The sequence below is a fragment of the Heterocephalus glaber genome, unplaced genomic scaffold, assembly GCF_053883595.1.
Source record: "Heterocephalus glaber isolate CG9 unplaced genomic scaffold, H.glaber_assembly_v1.0 deba00000818, whole genome shotgun sequence".
Classification (NCBI taxonomy): domain Eukaryota; kingdom Metazoa; phylum Chordata; class Mammalia; order Rodentia; family Bathyergidae; genus Heterocephalus; species Heterocephalus glaber.
The window spans coordinates 13,372,961-13,382,524 of NW_028258164.1; the positions used below are offsets into that span (position 1 = coordinate 13,372,961).

General features: G+C 41.1%; 1 non-coding gene across 1 annotated transcript; it reads right to left on the reverse strand.

The window, feature by feature from the left end:
• Positions 1–9,385: 9,385 nt before the first annotated feature.
• Positions 9,386–9,457, reverse strand: Trnac-gca (transfer RNA cysteine (anticodon GCA)). Its single transcript has one exon. It is a non-coding gene; the product is annotated as a tRNA-Cys (tRNA).
• Between the last annotated feature and the right edge of the window lie 107 nt (positions 9,458–9,564).

The following is a 9,564-nucleotide window of genomic DNA, read 5'->3' on the forward strand; positions in this document are numbered from 1 at the left end:
GCAAATTAATACTTATCAGTTTATCATTTTCTAAGGTGTGCTTGCCACTGTTCTAATTACTGATTGTACTACTTTTGCCTGTTCTTCCTGGTAGGCCAAGACTGAGGTTGCCTTCTGGTCATAAACAATACTACAGGCCAGTGCCAAAGAATCAAGGGCAAGTCAAATAGGCAGCAATTTTGCATCTCCATTAAATTGAAGAGATAGGATCTTGCAAAAGATTCAAAACCCAAAATACAGCTACTCCTGAAAGACATCTCTGAGAAGTAGTCATTGCCTAAGGATTCTTTTTTTTTTTTTTTGTACCAGGGATCAAGCTCAGGTCCTTGAGCTTGCGAGGCAGGCAGCAGAACCACTGAGCTAAATCCCTGGCCCCTAAGGGTTCTTGATACTAGCAATAAACCTACATACCCTAAACAATTTACAAGCATCAGCGGAGAAATTAAACTTAAGAAAATGAGAAGATACGGGAGCAACATGCAGCACCAAACTTCTAGCTCACTAAAGGCAAAACTAGGGGGCAATGAAGAGGAACAATTCGAAAGCCATGCACATGGACTCTCTGAAGTAGTAACAGCAGAAGTAACAAAGAAGATGAGTGAGGCTCCAGAACAAATCAAATAAAAAATAATTTCTCAGGGCCAGGGATTTAGCTCAGCGGTGGGGTGTCTGTCTTGCAAGGGCAAGGTCTTGAGTTCTACCCCCACTACCAAAAAAAAAAAATTCTTAGACAACTACCAAAATGATGACCATAATGAAAGACATGGTTAGTGAATGTAGAGTAGATACAGATTAGACATTAAAGAACCTTGAGAAAATGATGGAAACCATGAATGCCCAAAATAGGAAACAAATGAAATCCATGAAACAGGTTCAAACAGATATCCAGGAGATTGAAAATTCTGTTGCAAGTATATACAGCAGAATGAATTGTGAAGACAGAATATCTTCTCTAGAATATTTGTTTGTGGTTAGTGATCATGAAAATATAGATTTCTACAAAATAGTAAGGAGCCATGAGAATTCAATCCAATGGCTGCTAGATGATGCAAAGAAGAATAACATAAGATTGATTGGAGTGATAAAAAATCCAGAGGTAGCAGAAATGATATTAAAAACATGTTTAAAGTGATATTGGCAGAAAAATCCCCAAACATAGAAAAAGAATTTGACATACAGATAAGTGAGGCATGTAGAACTCCAATTAGCCATGATAAAAATAATTCACCAAGGCATATAATAGCAACGATTTCAGAAATTCAACACAACAATGTAGTATTAAAAGCTGTTAGAGAAAAGAAACAAATCACCTAGAAAGAAAAGCCCATCAGAATGACAGCAGAGTTCTCATCACAAACACTGAAGTGAAGGGTAGATCTGGGTGAAGTATTTCAAGCCTGAAAAGAAAATAACCTCCAACCCAGATTGATGTACTCTGCAAAACTATCTTTCAAAGTAGATGGAGAAAGAAGATACTTTGGTGACAAAGAACACCTGAAGAAATTCATGATCACCAAAGAAGCACTCCAAAAGGTTATGAAAGATATCATAGAAGGACATAATGAAACCTCCATGAACACCAACAGAATGAATCCATCAGGCAAAGCATGCAATTAAACAGAGGGCAAAGAAAGAGAACCAACAACAGGAAAACAGCATGATAAGGATAAGTCAATACATATCAGTTAGATCAGTAAAATCATCTCAATTCACCAATCAAAAGAAATAGACTGGCATAGTGCATCAAGAATCAAGATGCAACAATATGCTGCATACAAGAAACACATTTAACTGAAAAGGAAAATCATACACTGAAAGTAAGAGGATGGAGAACAATACCGCATGTGATGGGAATGCAGAAAAAAGCAGAGGTAGCTATTCTATTTCCAGACAAAGTGGATTTCAAGCCAAGACTGATCAAGAGAGACAAAGAAGGTCACTATATAGTTTTTAAGGGATCAGTCCTAGAGGAAGAGATAACTGTCATAAATATCTATGCACCAAATTACAGGGAACTCAATTATATAAACAAAGATTAATGGACATGAAAAAGAAAAAATACACTAATACAAGTGTAATGGGTAACCTCACAAGTAGACCGATGAACTAGACAAAAAAACAACATGGAAATATCAGATGTGAATTAAACTTTTGAAGAAGTGTTTTTAGTAGATATCTACAGAGTGTTCCACCTCAAAACATCAGAATACACATTCTCTGCTGCACATGCAGCGTTCTCTAAAATAGGGCACATACTAGCTCATAGAACATGCTTAAGTAAATGCAAAGGAATTGAAATTATCCCATTCATATTATTAGACCATAGTGCAATGAAATTAGAAGTCAATGGCAAAAGAAACCACAGATACTACATAAAAACACGGAAATTAAACAACACCCTCATGAACAACCAATGAGTCACAGTTGACCATAAAGAAGAAGTTAGAGAGTTTCTACAATTAAACAATAACACCAATACAACATACCAAAACTTACGGGATACAGTGAAAGCAGTCTTATGTAGGAAATTTAGAGCAATGGCTTCCCATGTCAGGTAAGCAGAGCAAGCTCAAATGAATAATCTAGTGTTGTAATTTAAACTTCTAGCAAAAGAAGAGCAAGTCTAGCCCAAAGCTCATATAAGGAAGGAAATGATAATGATCAGAGCAGAAATGGATGCAATTGAGACTAGGAAAAAAATAGAATCAAGGAATCAAAGAGTTGGTTCTTTCAAAGATTAAATAAAAGCTATAAATGTTTATTTGTAAAAGACTCAACCTCACACAACTAGGAATGAAAAAGGTGAAATCACAAAGTATCCTGCAGAAATCCAGAATATCATCAATATCTACTTTGAGAAACTGTATACTAAGAAGATGGAAAACACAGAAGAAATGGACAGATTCCTAGATAAAAATGAAGTACCAAAGATCAATCAAGAAGCTATAAAAGGGCCAGGGATTTAGCTCAGTGGTGCCGCCACCTGCCTCCCAAGTGCAAGGTCCTCAGTTCAATCACTGGTACCAAAAAACCCCCAAAAACAAAAAACAGAAGAAGCTATAAAAATTCTAAATAACCGCATATCAGTCAATTGAACTGAAAATGTAATTAAAAACCTACCACCAAAGGAAAGGCCAGGTCCGGACAGATTCACTGCTGAATTCTACAAGAAATTTAGAGAAGATCTAATGCCACTACTCCTCAAACCTTTAATGAAATTGAAAGAAAAGCAATACTCTCAAACTCATTCCTGGAAGCAACCATTACCCTGTTACCAAAACCAGAGAAGGATCCAACCAAAAAAGAGAACTACAGGCCAAACTCCATAATGAACACAGATGCAACAATCCTCAATGAGATACTGGCAAAAAGAATGCAGCAAATCATGAAGACAATTGTACACCATGACCAAGTAGGATTGTCCCAAGGATGCAGAGTTGGTCCAAAATATGCAAATCAATAAATGTAATATACTATATTAGCAGAGCCAAGGAGAAAAATCATATGATCCTCTCAGTAGATGCAGAAAAAGCATTTGGCTAGGTTCAATACCCATTCATGATAAAAGAAAAACCTTCAGAAAATTGATATAGGTAGTCTTTATCTCATTCTGATGAAAGCCACATATGACAAACCAGTAGCCAACATCATACTAAATGGACAAAATCTGAAAGCTTTCACTCTAAAATTGGGAACAGTACAAAGATATCCACTATCTCCACTCCTATTCAATGTTGTTCTGGAAACAAGAGCCAGAGAAATTATAAGACAAAGAAATAAAAGGAATAAAGATAGGAAAGGAAGAAGTTAAATTATCATGATTCAGGGAAAACACCATACTCTACATAGAAGACCCGAAAAACACTATAGAAAGACTTCTAGATCTAATAACCAAATTCAGTTGTATACCTAGATACAAGGTGAATACTCAAAACTAGATAGCATTCCTGCACACAAATGACACACTCACTGAGAGAGAAATTAGGGAAATCACACATTTCACAGTGACTTCCCCAAAATAAAATATTTAGGTATTGATCTAATGAAGGAAGTAAAAGACCTTTACATTGAAAACCACAGTACTCTGAAAAGGAAATTGAAGAGGATATTAGAAAATGGAAAGATATCCTTTGCTCTTGGGCAGGAAGAACCAATAGAGTGAAAATGGCTATACTCCCAAAATAAATATACCTATTTAATGCAATCCTGATCAAAATACCAATAGTATACATCATAAAATTAGAGAAGACAATCTTAAAATTCATTCAGAATCAGAAGAGACCTAGGATAGCACAAGCAGTTCTGGACAACAAAGGGAAGGCAGGGACATCACAATTCCTGACTGGAAATTATACTAAAAAGCTGCATTGATAAAACAACATGGTACTGGCCAAAAAAAAAAAAAAACCCTCAAAACAAAACAAAACAAAAAACAACAACAACAAAAAAACAAAACCCACCCATGAGGATCAATGGAATGGGTTAGAAGATGCAGAAACAACTCCCAACACACTCATCCACTTATCTTTGACAATGGGCCCAAATAGCCTCTTTAATAAACAGGGCTGGAAAAACTGACTTTGCAGATGCTGAAGATTATACACAGACCCACATCTCTCACCATGCACTAAACTGAAATAAAAATGGATCAAAGATGCAAACAGTAAAACAGAAATACTAAATCTGTTGGAAGTTAGAATAGGCAAAACTCCCGAAGACTGTCGTGTAGGGAAAGCCTTTAAGAACAAAACCTCAATTGCAGAGGAATTATTACAAAGAATCAATAACTGGGACCTGAAAAACATCTTCTGCACAGCAAAAGAAACCACCAGCAGAATGAAGAGACAACCCACAGAGTTGGAAAAACTGCTGTGCTCAGAACAACTCATGTTGCCTGATAATCACGCTCCATTCTGAGCTTTACTGCAGGGAGCTGAGGCCTTACCTACGGCCTTTCACCTGCCCTAGCAGTGCTGTGCCATACAATTGGTCACCTGGCTACCATGGTCACCAACTCAGAGTGTCCCACCTCTGCACAACTGGATATTGTGTATACATCCCGCCCACTATTCCACATTACTCGATAAATGCACTAGCTTGGATATCTTTGATGTTTCTCCTGCAGCGTTGTTTAGAGTTACATTGTCCTAAATACTACTATTAATAAATACTACTATTTTATTTCACTTGAATCATTGCATATTAACAGGGAATTGTGCCTTCCAAAATTAATGTTTCAAGAGCCCCTCCGCCCTGAGTGCTACAAATCAAAGTTACCAGAGCTGTCTGTATTTTTAGTAAGACTCCTCAGAAGTTCTGTTGCAATTTAGGCTGATTTGCTGGTAATTCAGCATGCCCCCCAGAATGTAAAAGTTACAGCCGAGACAATTAGGAATTGTTTTTCAAAAATAAACACACATCATTAAAAAGAAGTCCATAGCGGGGGGTGGGGGCGCTGCTGACACACACCTATAATCTGAGCCCTTGGGTCTGCTGAGGTAGATGGATCTGAAGTTGGGGTGCAGTGTGGGCAACATAGTGACTCAGTGAGACCTTGTGTCTTAACAAAAACTGAAAAAGGTTAGGGATGAAAGTCAGGGCCAAGGCCCTTGGTCCAATCACCTATATTACAAAAACAATTGAACCTTGGGCCAGGCATTTAGCTCAGTGGTTTCGCCGCCTGCTGCACAAGCGCCAGGACCCAAGTTCGATCCCTGGTGCCAAAAACAAAAAAACAATTGAACCAAGCCACCCCCTCAAATACATGTCTTGTGCCATACACTTGATGTCACCAGAGAAAGCTGAGACTGAATGTGGAAGAGCAAGTGGGAATAAAGATCCCTGTAGGTTTGGCAATAAAGTAAGTTAAATGCTGTATTGCTGAGCTACACCTCCTTGCTGAAGAAAAGGAGCATAATAACAGCCTTTATATGACTGATGCATCTGAAGCAAGGCAGACTTGCTGGACCGAATGTCTTGGACCAGCCATGTCCTTCTGAACTGCTACTCTCTCCTGCCCTTAATGCTCCAACACTTATGAGGGAACTTGGGTGAGAGACTTTGGCTTTGTTGTTTTCTATAGCTGAGCAAACTTTTCAGATCATCCAGGTGATCCCCTTCCACAAGGACAATTCTTGAGGAGCTGCTTGCTTTCAGGTGCGCGAGACTGGGGACAGAACTGTACCCAGGTGACAGCATCTTCCTCTTATTGACTGAAGGTCAGAGCCATGGATGGATGGTTATTTAATGGCAGTCGTGATAATCCATCACTTAGAGGCAAATGGCTAATTGTGTCTGAGTGGACGTACAGGTGATTTCAGGTTTTTATGTATTTTTATTTATGTTTCAACTCTTCCACCTCAAGCATATAGCTTTTGCGGAAAAAGTCACCCTGGAAAGATTATTCTCTCCAAGTGTCCAACTTCAAGAGTTCATCCCTCAGAAACACTTCTATCCATGGGTGAAGACTGTGTGTGTGGAGATTTGTTGTGTCCTTTTCTGAATTAATGAAATATAGGAAGCTATTTAAATATTGATGAAGGAAAGTGGATTAAAGTCTCCTGGCACTGTATGTGTGATGTGACCCCATTGTGACATTTAAAAACATGTACAGGCACACTGATCGCTGTTTACTAAAGAGTCATAAACACATACAGATGTATGTATGTTCAAATGTGTGTGTGTTTGTATGTACATGAACAAAAGAAATAGATCAAATAGGTAATGTGTTTAATAGCTAAGGAATAGACACATAGTTAAGGGTACTCTGAGGAAGAGTGAAGATACCATGGGGTTCAGGGAGGAAAGTTTTCTGCCGCCCATGTGTGATAACTCGCATGCCCTGGTGTTCCCAAGCTTCAAGGTAAAGAGTCGTTCCCATAACGAAAAGTATATGAGGGAAGCCATAAGAAAGCCCTCCAGGAAGCTTCTCCTGTCTGGTATGGTTGAGTCATCAGAAAGCCTCCTCTTCCTCAGATACTCCTCTTCCCCGAAGAGGGACATGGCTGAGATAAGGAGCCTCCTGAAGGGCATGGGAGTGAAATGCACCTCTTGCTGACTGTGGTGGCCCCATGAGAAGGAAGAGGCTGGAAGGCCCTCCAAGCCAGGTCCTGGGTCACATTCTGTCCTCTGAATGGGCATCACTGTTCTTCCCTAGGGAGACCCAGTGACTGGCCCTGCATGGAGGCCACATGGGACCTGCATGGAACTTGCATGGAGCCTGCATGAACTCTGCATAGATTGGACCCTGAAATGTATATAGTCTCCTCTAGGGTAGAGACTATTCTGCTTATACAACAGCCCAAGCTCCCTTTTAAACCACTTTAAAACCCTTAGACAAAGAGCCCGCATGGATATCCTACTCAGAACACTCTTGGCTAGTAGGAGTTTTACTTCCTTGCCTTTATTTCTTTTAAATAAGTTTGCTTGCACCCTACCTCCTCCATCTGTGGTTTCATTCTTCATCAACTTGGGACACAAAGGCGATGAAACAGGAATAGAGACATCTCCAGTTCCTGGAGCATGACATAGGGCAGAAATTGCAACCCACCACCAGTATGAAATGAATGGCCAGGCAGTGACCGGATTGGACCACAAACTGCTTCAGTATATCACATGCTTTGCCCTAAACACTCACCCTCTGGCCTGGGAGGCTTTCATGATTAACATCATTTGCCTGCATTGCCTCACCCAAGGATCCAGTAGGCTTTGCTATGTCTCCTCCCTTCCAGTGATCTTGGGGGACCTGCCTGACCTGCTTCACACAGACTCCACCTGGCTGTGACCTTCCCCTTTCCTTCCCCCATATCCTCATTACAGGAAACTCGATAGCGCCCTCCAGCCCCTCAGCCTCCTCCTCCTCCATCCCCCTGTGGTGTCAGAGTGGGAATCACCGTTTAGAGCTGGAGTCCTGCTCTCTCCTCCCTCCAGCGGCTCAACTTCTCCCAACCTCCCTCTTCTCCACCCACTCTCAGCTCTGCACACAGGGCTCTCAGGGATTGGTCTTGCCCTTGTCACTCTTTGCACTTCTTCTCTTCTCTTTTTCCAGGCCTGGGCTCTGAGGGAGACACCTTACCAGAGAATTCAGCTGTCCCCAAGCCACCAGCTCAGCACAGCTGGAAGGAGGAGGCCCAGCCTATCTGTGCACTGAGGCCACATCATTCCTCAGAATGTGGATGGAGGGTTCACAGTTTGAGGGCAAAACTAGAAGAAAGGACAGCAACACAAGAGAACTGAACACTCAAGAAAAGTGAGAGACCGAAGCAGGACAGAAGGGCAGGCATTTGGAGGTCACATAGATGGCGTGACCACGTGGAGGAGTGTGGGACAAACTGATCTAATCCCCTCTCATCCCATCTTGCAGAAAAGTTCAGCATCATGAGACTCAGTGGTGAAAAGACACTGTTCTCTAAAGTATGCGTAAGTAGGGAGGATCTGGATTGGAATCAGCTTCCTGATCACCAGTGAAATGCTTTCCTCAAAGCAGCCATTGTAGTGGTACCTAATAATCATGCTGCAATTCTGAGCTTTAATGCGGGGAGTGGAGTCCTTATTTATGGCCTGCCACCACTCCTACCAGTGATGGGCCACTGAGCAGTCATCTGTCTACTATGGGCACAGCCTCAATGCAACCTCCAAAGCCTTTCCCAAAATGTCCACCTGTGTGCACCTGGGCATTGCCTGCACCTCCAGCCCAGCATCCTTTAAATTTCAGGCAGGAATGGAGGCACCAGCAGGGACCTCACTGATGTTACAACCCAATGGTGATTGGAGTTACACAGTATTGTGAACTCCTCCATAATTTTTTTGCCTCTTGGAATCACTGGATGTTAGCATAGCATTCTTCTTGCCAAAATTAAACTTCCAAGATTCCCCCCAAGTGTGACAAATCAAAATTACTACAGTTGATCTGTATTTTTAGTGAGGTCCATTCTGGTTAAGCTAGGCTGAGTTGCTGTTTGCATGCCCTCCACAATGTACACTCTACTGAGAAACCATTTAAGAAGTTCTTTAATCAAATAGATACAGATCATTAAAAAGGTGACCATAGCTGGGCATGGTGATGCACACCTGTAACCCCAGCACTCTGGGAGGCTGAGGCGGGTATTTTACAAGTTGGGGCCCAGTGTCTTCAGGTTAGTGACACTGCATGCTGTCTGAAAGTAACAATTTTAAATGGGTTGTTTTGTAACTCAATGTGAAGGTTTAATCATCTGTACTGCAAAAACAAAAAACAAAACTCACACCTAGGAAACTATCTGTTGCATCATATAACCAATGTCACCAGAGAAATCTGCCATGGAACCTAGGAAAGTGGTGATGAGAGTGACCAGGAAGAAGAAAACAGAAAGATCCAGTCAGGTTTGGCAATAAAATGACTGATGGCAGGGGGCACCCGGATTTGAACCAGGGACCTCTTGATCTGCAGTCAAATGCTCTACCCCTGAGCTATGCCCCCTTGCTGAGCAGAAGGGCATAATAACAGCCTTTATATGAGTGTACACATCAGAAGTAAGGCAGACTTGCTGGACGGGTTGTCCTGGCCAGCCCTGACTCTCTAAACTG